Source organism: Patagioenas fasciata, chromosome 13 (assembly GCF_037038585.1).
Source record: "Patagioenas fasciata isolate bPatFas1 chromosome 13, bPatFas1.hap1, whole genome shotgun sequence".
NCBI lineage: Eukaryota > Metazoa > Chordata > Aves > Columbiformes > Columbidae > Patagioenas > Patagioenas fasciata.
The window spans coordinates 11,037,740-11,058,233 of record NC_092532.1 but is presented as its reverse complement, the minus strand read 5'-3'; the positions used below and the strand labels follow the sequence as shown (position 1 = coordinate 11,058,233).

The window sequence follows — 20,494 nt, the reverse complement described above, 5'->3', positions numbered from 1 at the left end:
AATAAATCTTTAGCAAGAACAAATCTTCACTTCCTCTCTCCCCTCTGATTCAGTCACAAACCCCAGGAAAGAAAAATAAATCACAATGTGAGCTCGCCCAGTCTCGAAGGAGACCACGTCTAGTCCTGCAGGCCACCATTCAAATTGGACATGTCTATACCTCAGAGAAGTCAGTGAACGCGGCGACTGAATCAGCAGCATCAGCTCAGGTTATTACGTCAAACCAGCTGTGCAAAACAAAGCCCTGTGCATTGCTCTGAGCACATCTTACCCACTCTGCCCAATTCTCCACGTTATTTTTTCCCCTCCATGGTCTGACAATGTGGAAAAGATCCGATAACCATGAAATCCTGATTTTGAGCATGACCAAAGCCAAGGATGAACAAAATCCTTGGACAAGAAGTATATTGTGATTGGTCTGAATTGAGGTTTATGTGATGGTCAGTTGTAGTCAGGAGATCGACTGAGCTCTTGGTACCTTCCCAGAACCTGTCACTCTGCCACTGAAGTGCAACGTGCATTTTTGACTTCTCTCATAGCCCCACCAGCAGCTCTGCCCCTGTCATGTCTCTTCTGCCACTCACATAATGTGTTTTAAACTGTAATCAGAAAAATCAGCTGCAGGATATGTTTACTTTTCTAAACTGACCATAGCAAAGAGGTAGAAATGTATCTCCAAATAGATGATTTCCCCCTCCTAAGAGTTGTCTCCACATGAAAGCTGTGTTGCTCTTCTATTGACCACTAAAAACAATCTCAAATGCAGCCCAGTTATGGTGGCTCACCAAACTGCTGTTTTCAGGTAACGTGCCAGAGATCCCACACACACCCTTCTACCCTGCCCCAGCTCCAGGACAAAATGCACCAGCCTGAAGGCCTTTCCAGTGCCCACTTCACTTTACAATACCCACTTCACATTACCCTGGACTAGGAACAGGCAACCAGTCACGACGTCCCCACCACAGTGATTGCACCTGAAGTGGGGTACAACTTCTTAAAATGGGGTTGCCTACATTTGCCTAATCATGTCTTCAGTTGACGTAGGTCTAAGTTGAAGACAGACCCGGCTTTAAGCTGGGGAATATTGGAATTGTATAAAAGGGATAATACATATTTACAACAGGTATTATCTGGCTTGTTGGTTTTATTCTTTCAAGGGTACCTGGGGGGAAGATGAACAGAACCATGAAGAATGCTGAAATCAGAAGATATTTGGGTTATGTCTTTAGTCCCAGATCTTCACTCTAGAGGGATGAACTGAGGGTTTTCTTTTTTTAACTTAAACAAGAGGTCTTTGCACATTTGAAGCAATCCATACAGTTAGCATTGAAGAAAGTGTAATTAGACACTTTGAGAACTGGAAGAAATTAACTCCAACCACAGACCGTCACTCAGACTATTACTTAGTAATACTTCCCAAATGTGCAAAGTACTTAGTTTTAGAATAACAGGAAAGAAGTATAACTCCTCACCAAAAGAGAAGGCTTTGGCCCAGGAAGTGTGCATGGAAAAGTTGAAAGCCACCAAGCTCCAAAGACAGAAGATGTTTGCCAACTCCTGCCACCTGAGGGGTACCAGGACACCGGACAAACCTTCTTGGCCATGGTGCTGGGCTGTGAAGGATGCAATTCACGATCCCCAGCCCCATAGAGCCTGAATGGTTGGAATAGAGTCAACGGGAGTGACCAGCCTGAGGTGCAATGAGCTGTGCGCAAGAAGATCACCTTCAGTTTCCAACATGCCAAGGAAACCGCGAGAAATTGCTCTTTTCCTTCTTCTCCAGTACCAGGCAGAGCCCGTTGACTCACCCTGTGCTCCAGAAGCCTGGCTAGAAAGAGATTATTGTGATTTCTGCCCGTTTCTTTCCTCACTACAAAAGGCCCCATTCATCTGGGCTAATTTTGAAGGGCGAGTAAGGGGTATCAGTAGCATGAACTGTATCTGAGCGTCTCGACCACATTTCAGCAAGCCATGCTCGTTGGCCAGTCCAACCCAGTGAAATAGATACCTTGCATTTGAAGCTTTTTTAGTGGATCGTTTATCTGATTTTAAACAGAGGTATCTTTTCTGGCCGTGGCAAATCTGAAAAGTACTGACGAAGCAGGGACAGCCATTTTCACAGCAAAAACAAGAGGCCATTCAAGAAGTGGAGGAAAAAAAGTTGTTCTTGCGGCAGATACGTGCTTCTGTTGCTACAATCAATGTACCCACGTTTGCCTACCTAAATGTACCTCACATATATGCAATAAGGCCGTATCCAGAACAGTGAATCTCTTTCCTTCTTTCAAAGTGATGAAAAAAAAATAGATTAAAAAAAAATACATATACGATGCCTTATAAGTTTAACCACCAGTCTTTGTGGAGCACAACTGGGACTGCCTGTGTGTGTGGGAAGAGCTACGACATAATTGCTTTCAGCAGAATATCACTGTAGTCTGTAATTAAAATATATGAGGTTGCCAGTTTCAAAATTTTTAAGTGATTTCATCTGTATTCGGTGATTATGTCTCTCTGAGCGGCTCATTTAAAATGATACTTCTATTTTCAGCACACAAAATGGTTGCTGGGCAAAAGAGAAAGATAATTTTTGTCCTTTCCTTCTTGCAGTCTCCAAGAAAGCATCTAGGGAAGCCTGGAGAGACAGAGCTCAGAATTCAGCAACATGCCCCATCACTGTGGAAATCCTTGGTGAAAGTTGCTTGTGCATTGCCATTCCAGAGAGGGAGTAGAAGGTGTCAAGAAAGAAAAAAAAACAGTAACAGAAAAATCTGCCACCTCTTAAATCACAGTGACAATTTCAGCATGGTGTTTATACAGCGTAGTAAAAATAAATTGCCCGAGGCTGATTATACCCACATGCCACTTGCCAGGCAACAGGGATGTCCTGTGGTACTGGAACCCAAACACAAGGGGACACGTGCCAGCATGACAGTATTGAGGCCAGGACCGCTTTCTCCTCAACCTCAATAAATGGAAACATCAATAGGAAGAGGGATGTGACATTCTTGTCACTCAGACATTATCATGTGAAGGGTGTTTTTTGAGGTCACCACTGATGAGGAGTCCTGTAAGGACCATGGGCAAAAGAGCAAAGGGGTTTTAGGGTATCCTCAAGCTTTGATAAATTAAGCTTGTGTATTCATGAAGCTCCTCTGCTGGGACTTTTGGGATCAGCTGGGGAGTCAGTGACTCCGTCCCTGGTCCTCTCTGAAAGTCCTTATGGTCCCACCCAGTTTGTAGCCAGACCTACCCTGAACCTCATGGAAAAATGAAGGGACCTCAGCTGCATCCTCTCTTAATTGGGAGTAACAGTAGGGGAATATCCTGACCCCTTAATAAGGCTAACTCAGAGCATGTCTGCCTTTAACATATAACCCACAAAGCATCCCAGAGTACCATGGATAGGAAGTGGCCCTTTTCTCATCCCCATCGTAGTGTCCCTAAAAGCTTTTCTCTCATTTCTGGTCTTTCTCCAAGGTACCTTCTGTCTTTAAGAAGAGGTCCTATCCCAGGAGGCTGGATGGCTTCTCACAGCCCCATGGTGTCAAGCATGGCCAATTTTAGTGGGATTCATCTCCCCAGAAAGCTTAAAACTCTGATGTTATCCTTTACTGGGGACTGTCATGGTATCAGTTATCTGCTGGGCTGCAGTGTCCCCACAGAAGGCAGTGAATGAGCTCCATCTCTTGTCTAAAAACATTGCATATGGTGACATAACAAAGGGAGTCAAAATATGGAGATAAAAACCCCTCAACACAGTTAACATTTGTGACTGTGTACAACAATGAGGGCTCTGTGTAGCGGCTACTTCATCTGGTGGCAGGACCAGAGGAGGCCGTGCAGACACTGAGATACCTTATCAGGGCTCTGTGTTCTTCAAAGAAAGGAGAAAGAAAGACAGAAGGAGAAAGAGCAAGGGATGAACCTTCCAGAAGACAGTTTTGAGCAAGAGAGGACAGTACAAATGTGCTGACTGCAACATGCGACACCTTTCAGGACATCATAATGACATGGACACATCCAGAAATAATTCTGTGCATATTCCACTCACTCATGGGCTTTGGAAATGTCTGGACTTTGTGGCTTTCGGCAGAGCAATAAAGCAGCTAGAGATGCGCTTGGTTCCATTTGATGGATGCCAAGACCAGCCGTGCCTCAGTGCTGATGGGGAGCATCCTCAGATATGTGCTCACAAGCTGCTAAAAGTATGTGTGGCACGCAGCAGTTTTGATCAAAAAATGAATAATATAAGAAGGCAAAGATGATAGCATCGTTGTTATAACTGTAATGAGTCACAAATGCTATTTTGATGGTTTTCTTTGAAAGAAATACATAAAACCCAAGCGATTTAATTAAAGATCTCCAAGGCTTTGTAATCAGCATGGCCGCATATTAAGGCAAGTCTACTTTCATGTGGCAGAATATGAGTGATTTTCCCATTAAAATTGAAAAAAAAAAAAAAAGGAGAAAAAGATATTTTAAGGAGTTTTGTTTATAATGACACTATGACATGACATGAAGGACCTATATCCTCCATGTGAAAGACTGTTATTAGCTTAGATAAAGCACAAAGGGTTTGGGGTTTTTTTTAATGGTTTATGAATACATGCATTACATTATATGTCTGTTTAACACTAAGCACATCTCCAAGGAGTTCTTTGGCAAATCCATTTGAGAATAAGAAAAGGAACAAACTCCCAGGGAGTCAAAGATGTCAACACGTAGCTGTAAATATTCACTCAGCTCGATTTCTGAAGCTCACTCTGAGCTTTTTCAGAACAAAAGCCCAAAGCCCAGAACACAGAAGCAGCCTTTGAAGCTGCTGAGATCTCTAAACCAATGAAATAGGATGGGTCACTCAGCAAACATTCTTTTTTTTTTGGCAAGCAAACATGGAGAAAGTGAGTGTTTTTGACCTAAGTGTGCACTGGGCTCTGATCACCTGGGACTGATCTGCTTGGAGGAGCAGGAAACACTGTGGGGTTTGACCTGATAGAAATAGCTCCCATTTCCTTTGCATTGCCTCCCCACCGTGCCTGCGAGGTACGCGGCATTCCACATGCATCCAAGATTTGCTACAAAACATCAGGGAAATGGTGAGAGGGAAGATTAATCCCGTTTATGCTGAAGAAGCCCATGATTAATGCAACTTGGATGGTGCTGTAGGAAAGGGGATGGCTTACAGAGATGGAAGGAAGTCTGTGGCTGTCCTTAGTTGATACTATATATGGTATTTGGTCAGTTCTGCTTTAGAAGCTGCAGCCAGAATCACATTTTTATTGTATTTCTTTTTAAAGCAGAAAAAAAGCCAAATAACTTCACAGTCCTCAAAGAGCCCTAGGTGATGGATAGTGCTGTCCCCCCATTCTCTGCCAAACCAGTGAGACCTTAGACTGGGTGGTCTGTCTGCTTCTACTCCCTCATGAAGGGGTGATGGTTTTAAACTAAAGGAGGGAGATTCAGGCTAGACCTAAGGAAGAAATTCTTTACACTGATGGTGGTGAAACACTGGTCCAGGTTGCCCAGAGAGGTATTAGATGTCCCATCCCTGGAGACATCCCAGGCCAGGCTGGACGGGGCTCTGAGCTCATGGCAGGGGTGGCACTGGGGGAGCTTTGAATATCCATTCAACTCAAACTATTCTATGATTCTATGGCTCCCCCAGACCAAATTTTGACCCATGTGGACTGGATCATTGGGGAACTGTGTTGGGCTTGACCAGAGCTGCAGTGTCTGTGGAGGGAACAGCCATGGGCTGGCAGGAGCCAGGGCTCTGAGGAAGAAAAGGGTCTTTCTTTTGCTTTTATTAATTTCCATCACATGAATGATGCCAGGACAGTGCAAGGCACTGTATGGACAGCAATTATAGATGTTTCAGCCAATCAAAGAGGTTACTCATAGGTGATGAGATAACTGATGGCCACAGACCTACAGAGGAACATCATGTGGGACAAGAGGTCAATCAGCAGAAGCAAGTCTCTGTCTACCTCAGAGATGGCCCAGAGGATCACAGCTTCTTCCCTGTCCCATCCCACTGCCAAGAAAGCCAACAGCTTACCTTTATCCTCAGCCCCTCAAAATATCAGTGCTCCTCTCAGCCTGATAGCTCAGGTTCATTTAATGGGACAGGGATTTACTAACAGGACAGGTCCACCGTTTATTCCCACTATGCAATGACCACCCCAGAAGGCTGATTTCTCAGGGTTGAGGGCCATCTGGTCGACCCACCTTCTCTCCAACAGCCCTCGGTTTGAGTCCAAAGCCTGACTGCCCTTTCCCTCTCTGATCCAACAGGCACCAATAGCCAGTGCTGCCGAAAGTGCAGGAACATCCCCCCTTCCCTTCACTCCCCTTTTACATCTGCTCTACATTTGCATCTCAGAAATTAGAGAACTTAGTTATGCGGAATTACATAGCTTGGGCTGGAGTATGGAACTGATTGGGTATTCAAGCTAAATAAGACAAGTTTAAAGATCTTTCCAGGAAATTGAGTGGAACACCCAAACTGACATTTGGTATTAAATATTATATTTGTGCAGTTGCGCTTTATAGCTCGTTGGCATTGAACATCTGGGAGCACAATTTATAACATACAGAAACTGAATACCTGCTCAAAATTATGCTCATCAGAGCTCAGAAATTAAAATATTACTGTGTACACTCCAAGACAGTCCATTCCTAAAAGGTAGGGCTATTAAAATATGATTAGTTGAGCCATATCTGGTCTCAGAAATGTCATACACCATTACAACTGAAAAGGCCTTGATGCAATACTATTGGCATAGTCCCTTGTTTGATCAGCAGCAGGATGCCAAAGAATGAACCTTGCAAATACTTGCTGCAGCACCAGGAGGAAAAATAAAAAGGGAAGAGGGGGTCTCAGAGCTCTCGGTTGTACAGATTGGGGTGGCTTTGGGCTCCTCCTTAGGGCAGGCAAGAGCCGAAAGTTTGCATTTTTAAAATTTTTTTCTGATGTGGGAAGAGATCTGCTGCCTCAAGCACACATTGCCTCTTCATCTTCACCCAGGACAGAGGTGGGGATCATCCCCTGCCACAGCCCCGTCCCATTCCTCAGCGATCAAAACTCTTCATCCTGGTCCCCAGTGATCACAGCTCCCTGTCCCCGTCACGTTTGCGTTTCCAAGAGCTCCGCGCACTCCATGGGTGGTCGGGATTGCATTTTCCCCCCTTGCTGGGGAATAAAATCCAAACAACAACCGCAGAAAACCTGCAGGGACTAGGCTCAGGTTGGGGTAATTATGATCTTCTTCCGCTTCTTGCAACACAGTAAGACATATATATATATATATATATATTAGTATATATATATATATATAAGCTCCTTTGCAATATATGATTAGTCCAAGGCACTAATCATCAGTGTAATTACAACAGCAACAAAATCCTCCAGAGCCAGCCCTTGTTCCCTGCAGTTAAAGATATTTGCCATTGGTGGGTGGCTTTTTTTTTTTCCAAGCAACCAGACATCCAAGTAAGATGTAGTTTTGCAAAAACAAGGCAGAAATGTGGTTATTTTTTTTCTTAAGGCCTTAGGGCTGAGGCCAGATGAGGTCCCAGCCCCAGTGCCCCCACTTTGCTGCTCTCTGCCCCCCATAACCTGCAGAAATCTCCTCAAAGTGCAGGCATGTCCTGCTTGCCCCGGCCCGGCGGGGAGCTGCCGCTCCCTGGCTTTGTCAGGGCTTATTACTCCATGTTTTCACACTTATCCCCAAGGTGTTGAACTCGCCCTGAAGGTTAATTAGTAATTTATTGTGCTGTCATCAGTTCCAGGCTACTAATGGCTTCAATTTAGCCCCAGGGCTTTTGGTTTTCTATTTTTTCTTGCCTTATTTTTTCCCCCTTTCTTTCCTCCTGCCCGCTTTGGAGGAGCTGGGAGTTGCAGTATCTACTCACAAAAGCACCTGGAAATAAGGTCCAAAGGGGCAGCTGAAGATGTCCCCTCCCCAGCTCAGGGACTGAACTCTCCAATGGTCCCGTGTCGCTGACCTGGTTTGCAAAGAAACAATTTAAAGCAATTTACGTAGAATCGCAAAGCTGAGGGTATTCCGGAGGTGCTCCTAAATGCCCAGTTTGAAGCCATGTCCAAAGGACAGCTGTTTCCAAGGAGAGGTGATCACAGAGCATGGACCTTGGGCCAAATGATTCTGTATGAGCTGTGTCTATATTTAGCAGAATTTAGTTCCGCCCTTGCAAAACACAAAATCACCTCAGCTGGAAAAACCTAAACTAGCTTCACTCATCTGTGAGAAGGCAAAGGGCAGCCCGCGAGTGGGATGCACTGAGTCCATCACCCCGACGTCTGGGCACCTGGTTTTTGCCTGCACAGCTGCAGGCTTTGGCTGGCTTAGCAAAGAGCTACGGTTTGCTCCAGCAAAGTCTGGGACTAGAGGACACTGGGGAACAGAGAGATTCTGTCCTTCCCATAATGCCCTTCCAGTGTGCCTCAGTTTCCCCATTTATTTATACAGTGGATGTGCAACTCTCCTTGCACACACAGCCCACTGAATAGCAAACTACCACCGCCCTCCAAACCCCACCCACCTGGCCCCAAATCCTCCACCCACCCAGGTGGGACTGAGATGCTCTCACATCAGCAACCCCTCTTCTTCCCACCCCCAGCTGCTTCCCAGTGGCTTTTGTGGCCCCCCCCTCCCATCACAGGGATGCTAAGCAGAGCCCTGAGGACATCACAGGAGCTGTGTCCCCTCCATGTCCCCATTAGTCCTGTCTTGCCTGATGAAACACCTCTTGCAAAACAGCTGCATACACTTTTTTTTTTTTAAATAACCATGTTTCCTGTGTTTACACAGACTGTTAGGTAAACCAGGGGACGCGGGGGACACCAAGCTGGGGAAATGGGCGATTCTGGGTGCCAGGCTCCCAGGGCATCCTCACCAGGGGTTCATGGAGGAGAGTGATTGCAAGAAGGGGAAGTGGGGGATTTTAGGGAAAAAGGCAGAAAATAGATCTCATCAAGAATATGAGGGAGTTCTTTAACTGCAATAAATCCCTCGCAATGTGCTTGGGGACTGATCTGGCGGCAGAGGCCAGATCTGGGGAGGAAGGTGGAAAAGGTGCATTTCTCAAAACCTTGTGACCAAACTGGCAGCCGGAAAGGAAGAAGGTACAGATATTTCTTTGGATTCTGATTTAAAAAGAAAAAAAAACCACCCTTCTATTTAGCTTTCACCTTCACACATAACACGTGGATTCCTAGAGTAACATCTGCTATTCCCCTCCCCTGTTTAATTTATGGCCGTTAACTTTAGGGCTAAGGACAGTTTATGGAAAAAAACACCTGCTTTCCCCTACTCCCAGGGCAAGGGTGGAATTTTCTCTGACTCTGCATCCTAAATAAAGCTCCGTTCCAGGCACCGATGATTCATCACAGGGCTCACGCACACATGCCTTATGTTAGGAGGCCCTGTCAAGATGCTCATGCCCCTTTTTGAGCGCGAGGACTCCAGCACAGGCTTTGCAAAAAGCTCATTTATACATATCACTGGGGTTTTCTGCAGAGCTTGGAGAAAACCTGCACTGTGGGGTTGGTTGTGCTGGTTTTGGCCGTGCTATGTGCCAGCCTCTTGCAGAAAGGCACAGGGAGCTGTGTTTACATCAGGGACACTGGGACCCCAGTAAAGCCACCCAGTTCTAGCCTGATTTTGCCACATCCCACACCTATCCCGGTGGTTTCCATCCTTCACATCTCTTCTCCAAATGCACCTTATACTTGCACCAAGTTCGGGCCACTCCTCGGTCTGTTTTCTCATATCAAGGGCAGCATCTCAGTCCTTGGACACAGATCCCCGGCTCTGCTGCTGTCATTATAAAAGATTGTCTTTCCGTGATGGGGCTTTCACTCACAGATACTTGTCAAGAGAAAAAAAAAATAAAGGAAAAAAAAAAAAAGAGAGTTGTTGGCAGCGAATGGAAGATAAAACCTGGACACTCATCCAAGTTTGTACTTGAAAACTGATAGGCGGCACGCAAAGACCCCCCATGCAGCAACCCCCCCCCCCACCCCGGTCCCTGATTCCATGCAGGGCTGGAGCCCCAGGGAGGCTTCGCCCGCCCGACATCCTCGCCGTGCACCCCAACATCAGGGCAAGGGGGTTTTTTTGCTGGTTCCTCTGCATTTTTCAAAGGGGGAGCAAAGCAAGGTGGTGCTGGATGGGGAGGAGAAGCCTCTGACTAATCTTGTAACCTTTCCTTTTAGTGTTTAAGAGAACCTAAGTCTGTTTACAATAAAACCGAGTGATATTTTTCATCCTTCCAAATGGAACAAGGGTTATATAAACAGAGTAACCTCAGACACAGCAAACACCTGTTGAAGGGAACCGGCTTGAAAAGACATGCAAAAAAAAAAAAAAATCTGTCTGTCTATCAAGGCCTCCTGTTGACTTGTGGTCAAGTTCAAGTTGAAGTGCACAGCAGAGATCTGCTGATGGGGGAAGGCTGAGATAAGGAAAAGCATTAGAAAACACCCATGGCTTTTTGCTCAGGAGCTTAGCAAGGGGGCAAGGAAGCAGCTTTCTACCTCTTGAAACCAAGGAGTTCAGCTCTGCATGTTCCTAGATAATTTCTCAACTGGATTGGAGCAGTTGTTTCTGTTCTCTGGTATCTCACTTCCAAGAAGAAACCCTAAATTGGGAAGTTATGGAATAACCTGTCACAAATCTCCCTTGTCTTCCTTCTACCCTTTGGCTCAGGTTCTAGTCCTGCACCAAAACCTGTAGGCTTTCATTTCATCCAAACTGCTGTGGTTTTGATTTTTTCCCAAACAAACAAAATTGAACGCAACCATGTTCACGTAATCCTGCAGGCTGGGTTTGAAATAATTAAGTCCTTTGGCTTCAGCAGTGTCTTCTGGTGGCAAGTTCCACGGATTAATTATGCATTTCTTGTCACACTATAGGGCTACCTTTAGTAACTACCAACCTAAGGTCACATTCTTTTATTTTGCATGTTTTTTTTCCACAAAGGTTTGTCAAAACCATCCAGCCCCTTGAGCAGAACCATGCCAGGAAAGTCCTACATCTTTGAGCCAGACATGGTTTTAGGACAAGCTCTGAAGCAATGCAGAGATGAAAAATACGCAAATTCTGGTTCGGTCTCTTGTTCTGGCAGCTCCTCTAAACATTCCTTGTCTTGGCAGCCTGCTGGAAGGATGCACCAGGAAATGCATTGGGTTTCAGCCTCTCCAGTGGCAAGATCAGCATTGGAGCTGTAGAAGACCACCTGCCTGCAGTCCAGCCCTCAGATCAAGTCCACAGTCTGGGGTGATCAGCAGTTGGATGTTTTATTAGGGTGTGAAGTGCAGAAGACACCAGCAGCAGGTATGCTCGATGACTTGTTTTATTGTGTCATTGGATTGGAATTGAAGAAATGAGGGCAGACTTTTCCAAAACGGAACTGGAGGAAGGTGTGTCATCCTCTCTTGCCTGAGAAGCAATATTCCCCGTGAGCTGTGAGAATAGGAATTTCCAAAGCTATTGTTCAAAACCATGAAAATTTCATCCTTGTTATAATCCTTTTCCTTTTCCCATCCCTCCAAGAGCAAGGCAAAGTGATATTATCTATGCATCACACTGTGAAGCAGATTTCTCAGCTGACATCAATCAGGATGACAATCATGGACTTAGGCCAACTCACACCTATTCAGGAATCTGCTCTCCTATTTTGTATCTTGGATTTCAGCAGGCTTCCCTGGCCGAGGATGAGGAAGGTTCTACCAAAGTACAAACTACCTGTTTATCCAACATCCCATCCCAGCAAAAAAACCCACATCACAGGACCACGCGCATCGGAAACACAGCTGAAACAGCTCAATGAAAAATGTCATCTTCCGCTGTGCACACGCAGTTGTATTTCTTCCGAAAGCTTTGCTTAAAAAACATTTTTCCACCTGTAATGAGAGAGACTGTCTTGCTTTGCCTGGGCTCTGGAAGCGTGTGTTGACAGGCTGTGTGTAATGTCATCTCTCTGCTCCAAACCTGATTCCAAGCTCGGAAAGCTAGTGGGCTGGATGGACGGCTGCTCCAGTGGAAGGTAGAGGAAAGTTATTTTATTTCTTTAAGTTAAGTTTTTTAAGGTGGTTGGTTTTGGTCCTAACCTAACAAACAGGTTAACACAGATGATTAATAATCAACATGATTTAAACTCAAGTTGTCTGGCAGACCAGTAAATAAATATCTGTGGTCACCTGGTGACCAGTTCACCATCTACCCACAGCAATGTCTGCATTAGTTTCACAGAAACAACATCCAAGCTTGTGCTTCATACGTATCTGTATTTTATATATATAATCAAATTAATTAACACTCACAGCCTATTTGGTTCCAAAAATAGCGGGAATGAAAGGCTAGGAAATATGTGTGATATGTTTTCTCTCTGAAGCATCCTCTCCGTGCTAAGGAAATGTGCTCCCAGAGGATGCTCGCTGACTGCTGAGCCCCACACAGGGGCTGCTGTGTTGTACCAGACCCTCCAAGCACATTTTGCCAACTGTGTTGTTGCCACCAAGTCCTGTTTTCCAGCAAACACAAGTCTGAATCAATGGGAATAAGGACACATAGTGTTCTCACTGTTGTGAGATGGTCCTTTAGTAACTTCCACTATGAATCTATAAGCCTTTAGGGTCTCAGCTCTTTCCAGTTACACCACCTACATTGGAATGGTCTTTTGCAGTGCTTTGCATGATCTTTCTGCTTGGTTTCACACATTCTCCATCCATTCGTATGATACAGTAAACCTCTTCACCTTCCCTGTTTCTGTACCTTTTTCTAGACCACAACAAAGAGATAGGCTTCTTCCAAAATACACCTTTTCAGCCTTTCCAGGCCCTGCTCCACCTCACAGGCTTTGCATGAGGTTGCACCATGGTTCATCTTGCCCATCATCACTACCAATCAACTCTGTGCACTGTGCACAGGACTGAAACACAGTATTTCACCATCACCATGTGCTACCTAGCCTTGGCCACAAATGCCCCTTCTTAATTTGTACTTATCACTCTTATTTACCAAGACAACAGTATCTAATCAGCAAATAATGGTAATTTAGTTTACTGGCACTGTAAGTGGGACAGACTTTCTACCCTGTTACTTGAGGCTTCTTTTTCTGGTTTATCAGTCCTTTCCTGTGAAACTGTTCATGTTGGAAAGGTGGCAGCCACAGAGCTATTAACATTTTCTCTATGGAGAAACATGGCATTTAATCTTCAAATAATTATTCAACTTGTTCCTCAAATATTGTCTTAATATAGCTGCTCTACAGTGTTCCAGGCAGTATCTCATCATAGCGATACATCTTCTTATCCAGGACTATACATATTCCTTACAAAAACACACAACTGAGCACTCTTAAATATTTATCTCACCCCCAAAAGAGAGATAGGACTGATATCAGTAGATCTGAGCCAAGGCTCAAATCCAGGTTTGGAGCCAAAGTTCTCAGTTCACCGTGTGTTTTCTGGAAGGGTCAAATCTAAGCGTTGAAAGCTGGGCTCTTGGCTTGGCTTAGAGGTCTTCATGCTGTTTCCTGCATGGCAGTGGAGAAGCAATCCCATCCTGTCTTGGGGATTTCACTTGGATTAATTGAACAGAGCAATGAAACAAGGGGAATCCAGCACACCCTTTGTAGGTTCAATCCCATGAGAGGTTCTCACAGGGTGAGAGGATGACTGGGTGCCCCATGGTCCAACATCTCAGAACCAGTGAGAGGGAACACAACCACAAGTTCAGCTTTGAGTTTCTAACATGATGTAGTAGAATTGACTCGCTATAGATCAGGCTGGACCAAATTCTGATCCCACTTCCACTGATTTTGCAACATTGCAAAAAGTGCTGATGTTAGCCAAGTCGTTCCCATATAAACAAGCACAAAATCAAGTGGATGAAACTTGGATCTGGACAAGGGTGTTCAGCTCCAACTTGTTGGCTTGAGCTTTCCCGTAACTAACGTCCAACTTGGGCAACGAAAGCAGCAGAGTAGAACTTGCATGATTTTCTCTCCTTTCCCAGCCTGTCCAAGGAGTCATCGTTGTCCCAGGCAACGACCATAATTTCTAACACTCAGTGCTTTCTGTATTTACGCATACACACTCACTCAAGGTCACCTTTTGGCTGATTCTTCTCCACCTCCTGGAATCCAGCATTATCTTTGCTGATTGTTTCCAATTATAATATATTCTTGATTTTTTTGATTTTTCAGATAATATTGAAACTTCTTCCAAGCTACTTTGTGCTCCTGCCAGTACCTTTGCAAGCTGATGGGAGATGCATGTATCTTGTATCTCTCAAGACTGGCTTCTCACTCAAGGCATGTGGGCACAATACCATAGTGCCATAGAGTTATGTATAACACAAAATTGGATTAATACAAAGGCAGCTTTAAATTAATTGCCATTCAAAATATATCAATACATTCCATTTGATTACTAGTCTGTTGGAAATCCAAACTGAAGATACAAACCAAGGAAACAAAAACAATCACAATCCAGCACAAGATAACATCTCCCCAAACTGCTTCATACAAGTTCCTGCTGGATAGGTTGGCTACCTTGTGATGGAGCTCCATAGCTTGGTGTCAATCACTGGTTTCCATGGACTAAGCAAGAAACCAGCCATTGTAACCCAAGTTCAAGTATTAAGGGCAGATGATATGCCCCTACCCAGGTGGTTCTACCAAAAGCTCTGCAGAATCACAAATCTGGACCAGCTCTAGTTGAGCAGCTACGACTGTTTTTTTCATGTCAACCCAACCATAACCCTGTCCATTACCTCATGGCTTCACCTTTCTCCTCAATTTCTCCTCCCATCACAACAGCAGCAAGAGCCCAGCTTGGCTCTAGTTCCTGAGCCCTTGGACCACAACATGCAGCTTTGACTAAGCTGATGAGAAATCTTGAATTGCTTTTCAGTAATCCCAACTCCATCAAGGCCAGTGTGTCAGGTCCTTGGTGGCTGCACGTCCCACCAAAGCCAACAGAGCTGTGCTGGAACAACCTGACTCACTTGACTTGAAACCTTTGATTATTGACTTCAAGGAGAAGAAACTCAGGCCTCCATGACTTTTTGCTGACCCCAGAAGAGTTTAAGCAATAAGCTGTTCTCTTGTCATGTCCAGCTCCCACAGGATCTGTCCATCGTGCAGACCACAAACATTTGCAAGGTGAGCAGCCCAGTGTTTGGAGAGTACAATGACGACAACACGGCTGAGAATGTTAGTTGTTCTCCATCTCCCTCAGTGATTTTCACATTTCATAATTCCTCCCCTGGCTGACAGCTGGATTCTTCCCTAATTAGAAGCCAGTTGTAGTTGAAAAATCAGACATTTCCTGGAATTTAAATAACCCATTTTCTACCAGTCAGCATCCAACAACACAATCCTACAGTTTTGTCCTAAGCACATCGGAAAAAATCATAGGAGCAGGCTGGATAAGTAGAGAAAAAAGGGATTTTGATGACTTCATACATTCAAATACACCATTCCAGGATCTTTGTATTTCAGCTAATTTTGTAACTTTCGGTTTTAAGACAGACCTAATACCATTCATTGACAAACCACAATTCAATGTTTTTAACAGTCATCATGTTCTTAAATACTGTGAATAAATATTTTAAAAACAAAGTTAGCATCTAACTACAGAATTATTCATCTCTGCCTTAGGAAACATCAGTTTTCCTCAATTGATTGCCACATGATTTGTTCTTTTTCTCTCTGCAGCAAATTGTTATGATGGTGAGGAATAGTTCCAATCTCCCAAGTCTCAGGCGATTGAGAAGACAAAAGGAAAAGCCCTTGGACAGCTGCTGGCCTCCAGGAGACTCCATGAATGGAGACTTATGGTGCTGCATCCTAATTACATCCTCGGGGAACAGCAGAGAAGACAGATACCCAAACACACTGGTGGAAGCAATGACAGCAACACCATTTGACAGCACATCTCAGCTACTATTTTTTGTTCCAGAACCCACAATTTCAGGCTAGTTTGTTTGTTTTTTTTTCTCTATTCCAAATCAGTCTCTATCTCTTGTGGTCATGGGAAAGAAATAACCCTTCAGCTGTAGCTGATTAAAGAGGTTGGTGCTTGAGTTTGCAAGTAGCCTGAAACAAGACCTGATAGATTTGAAGACTCCGCTTGTCCCGGTGAACTGTGTGCCATGACTTCCTGAATAGACGTCACTTAACTGAGTCTTTGCCTTAGCTAATGGAAGACAACTGCAAATAGAGAAAAAAAACATTGCATACTCAGAATGACCTTTGAAGCTGTGACTACATACAATATCTGCCCTGGATTGGAAACCCTGAGGCAAGAGCTCAGAAGTTATTGCATCTGGGGCATCTATGTACTGAGTACTTTCCAGAGGAAGCTATTTTATTTTTTTTATTTGGGAAAGAAATTATTTTTGCAATGGAACTCAAAGAATGTATATATTTTACATTGTGGGTTGGTTTGGCGTTTTGGGTTTTTTTTTTTACGCCATTGGGAGTAGCTGGGTTTTTCCCCAGAGTATCCCATTCTCATAGTCTTGTCTATTACAGTTCAGCATCACCTCTGTTTCACTTGCTTTGTCTTGACGGTGAGGGCTCCATAGACAGCCCAGGCTCTTCCATCCTCAACCTCCCTCTACCCGTAGCATGATGCTGAGCTCCAGACACACACTCAGGAAGGACAGTGGAGAAGCCAACAAGTATTTGCATATGTGGGCACATCAAGTCAAACCAGAGGCAGCTTAGGACCACTACTAAGCTCAGAGTGTTTGCAGAGCTGAGCCTAGGAGGGTAAGATGCAATTGGGACTGTACAGCATGGCCCTTTCCCCAGCTCATTTAAAGAACAAGTGAGGAGCTGTGGAAAATGCTCTGGAAACAACACAACTTATCATACGATATAATTTGCCCCTAGATAGCGTGTTAGCCAGTATACAGTTTGCCAAAGGCATTTAAAGAGTTTCTTTGGTCTTCAGCAAGGACAACCAAAGAAGAACACCTGCTTTAAAGAATAGGAACAATTCTGGAGAGCACACGCAGAGGCTTCCATAGGGGTTTTAAACTGGACTCGTCAAGCAACTTAAATGGAATCACTATTCCTAAAGTTATATTCTAAGATTTGTGCATATTTAACCCATAAACTCACAGCAAACAGACACTAAAAGCCCCAAAGGTAAGTAGAAATAACTAATCCTGTGTAGACGACCATAGTTGCGCTGCAGGAAATCTTTTTGGAAAAAGGCTGTTTGACTCATTTTCAACCTTTCTGACAGTGCTCGGGTGCATATAGCACGTGGGAGAATATATTTAATCTAGTTAAATTCTGCTTAGTGAGGGTATTGAAGCCCATGGAGCAAAATCAATGAAGCCAGGCTGAATCTTACCCCATTTATTACTGCTTGAAAAGTATACAAAGATTTTTAATAATAAGGAATGCTAAACAGAGATGTCTGTTTTTCATAATTGCACAGTGCTCCCAAGACAGCTGTTCAGCCATCTTGAAAATCAATGTTTTGATGCCCTTTGAACCTTCTTTTCCTGTTGAGTGTCTCTCCTACAGGTTGCTCCCCAGGATGAAAACAATAAAAGCAAATATATAACAGTAAAGGCCTGAGGTTAATGTCTTTAACAAGATAATGTTACTTAAGGGAACTGTAAACCAAATAATTCCTAAATTCCATTTGTTCTTTGCAATCTAGGATATATTATGAAACCATATGTGTGCATATAGATGTGTACATAGTGTGCAAGATTTTTTTATGGCAATATGACTGTGTTTTCACATTGCATATCACAATATTCCCATATTACATAGTTTGCTGAGAATTACCATTATTCTAACCATTAATCCTTTTATTAATAACTTACTATTGCAGCTGTGCAATAAAGGATCACGTCATAATATAGCTGGCTGTGAGTCTGATGTGCAAGATCTAAAAAATCTTGCACCAGGTCATTTTACCAAGCAGAATTTCTTTCTTTGGATTTAGTATCAAAAGGTAATTCATTCCAACAAACTGGCACATGCCTTTAATATTTTTTAATTTTCACCAGAGAAGAACTTGCTAAAATTACTTCAAGCTGCATTCCTTGTGTATATATGAACTTAAAGGAAAAAAGAAAACATGAAAGGATAAATAGTCTTCTGATGCACACATACTGCATTTTATACTCACTGAAAGTTCATCTCAAGACATATTCAGGTTACTCTCTCCAGAAGTTACTTTCACAGCATTCTTAGATATTCCCTACAATTCGATTAACTTTGGGGAAATCTAATATGAAATAAGACTCTGACCCTATGTGTGTGTTTTTTCTTCATTTTCATGGAAACGATAGATATAAAAATAAGTGCAAACCAAAGGACCGAGACTAGTTTATTTAACTTTCTACTATCTACAATACTATAAAACCTGGAAATAAAACAGAAATGTAATCCTACCAAAATATTTTGGAGGTTTTCCAGGAAAAAAAAAAATATCTAAGGACACTTGTTTCTACTGATGCCTACATCACTGGACTCATTCCTATTAACACAAGTGAATGGAAATCCCTGTCAGTGGGAATCGCAGAAGATCATAATCACTCTATAATGACCAAGTCTCAGCTGCTTGTGCCTTCAAACTGCAAACCCCTGCAGATGCTGAGGCAAAAGATACGAGAACTGAGGCTACGGTTGTCATGAAAAATCCCCGAAAGTTTGGAAAATGTTGTCCTGAATCCAATGCTTTATCTCTTCTTTCTGCTCCTGAGTCTAAGTCTTGGTCCTGCCCAAAAGTAACTCTTGGGTGTCAGAGGAAAACTAATATTTGGCATGAGGTCTGCCATACATAGGGTATTTTACTGTGAATTAAGAATCTCTACAAGTGATCAATATGGAAAAGAAAAAGCTCTCCAACACTATTTATAGAAGAAACAGGCTTGAACATCCCTTACTAATTATCAACACCTAGGAACCATCACAGCTCTCTGAAGAGCATCATGGTGTCTTGTGGTATGGTATTATTTGTACAGCCACACAAACTGAAGGCTTTAGAGGAGTCCATGGATGAGCATGACCAGACTACAGGGTTCTGCCCAAGAGAATTTCCTTCTGGGATCGAGAATAGCAACACATGGAAACCAGAGCGAATTGCCCAAGGCCACCCAGCAGCTGAGTGGTGAAGCCAAAGACCCATCTCTTTTGCACCCTTCCATGTGATAATTGAGTTTCTTATTAGTCTAACAAGCTTCAGCAATTACTTTCTCATCTATTATTTGTGGAAGAGCAACAGCCTTAAGTGTTAGTCCAACCTGTCCGCCCCATGACGGGCACCCATCATCTATCAGCAAATCTTACAAGACACAACAGAATGACTCATGGTCAGGAGGAGACCTCCCTCCCCAAAGGCAGGAGGTCACAGATGCTGTTTTGGCATGAGCCACATGTCTGGTGTCAGCACACACCACAACCTGCACCGGCAATAAAGCCATGGTGCTCCAAAAAGCTCAGGTTTAACAGGATTTGTGCAGGTTTTTACTACTGCTCTGTAAATTTCCTTCCATTACTGGAAATGTTATTCCTTTCTTCTTGCACAGATTACAGGTTTTCACACTGAAACCTATTTTTAGATGGGTTCCAAGTGTTTCACTTGCTCTCCTAATATTAATTATAGATGAGCCCAACCTCATCATGTCATCGCAGCTGCTGGTTTAACACAACCCTGGGGCGATGTACATGTTTATGTTATTAATTGTCAAAATGCTTTTTTTTCTGTGTCATCAGCAGAAGCATCATCCCACAGTTCAGAGTGGAAAGGACAAACCAGCACCTTTCAGTCACCCTTCCCAGGATGCAACTACACTTTTCCCAACCCAAATTACACATCTTCATCCATGCAGTATCTACAACAGGATAGGAAAGAGATGCTGTTTAGACCAGCAGACATTTTCATAACCACCTATTAAAAGAAGCAGATGAGCAAAGTGACAGATTTTCCTGATACTAAAGATATTCCTAGAGCTGAATTTCTTCTTAAAGAAAGATCCTATTGTATGAATAAATTAAAGAACAGCAGACAAAATTCACTGTCATCTTAAATTTCTACACTTAGAGAAAAACCTGAATTATAGCTTGGGAAAAGAGAAAGCTGAAAGGAGAGGAAGAAGATTTGGCAGACAATTATGTGTCGCAGACAAAGGGCATAAGGAACACTTGCTTGCTATTTCTCAGAAGCTGGAAACGTCAAATCAGATGATCAGGTAGTAACACTGAAACAAACTATTAATATTTTTTTATATACCTCACCATCTTATGCTGCAAAAAAAAAAATTGCCTTAAGGATGTTTAGGGAACCAGATATATAAATTAGTCCAATAATCCACTGTCCTCTCTGCTACTACTATGAAAAGTTACAAATTTGAGTACAGACAGGTAGTGTGAATAAAATCAGCATGTATATATCTAAAAGCTTTTTAAAACTTTTGGATCTCAGCTTTGT

General features: G+C 43.4%; 1 long non-coding RNA gene across 2 annotated transcripts in view; it reads left to right on the top strand.

The window, feature by feature from the left end:
* Window positions 1-16,516, top strand: part of LOC136107336 (uncharacterized) — a 34,757-nt gene extending 18,241 nt beyond the window's left edge. The window contains exons 3-4 of one of the 2 annotated variants that reach the window (XR_010652269.2): window positions 11,004-12,069; window positions 15,748-16,516. This is a non-coding gene — a long non-coding RNA (uncharacterized lncRNA). Of the gene's footprint in view, window positions 1-2,607; window positions 4,422-11,003; window positions 12,070-15,747 lie in introns of those variants that run through there. The other variant, XR_011741200.1, reaches the window with a different exon arrangement.
* The last annotated feature ends 3,978 nt before the right edge of the window (window positions 16,517-20,494 follow it).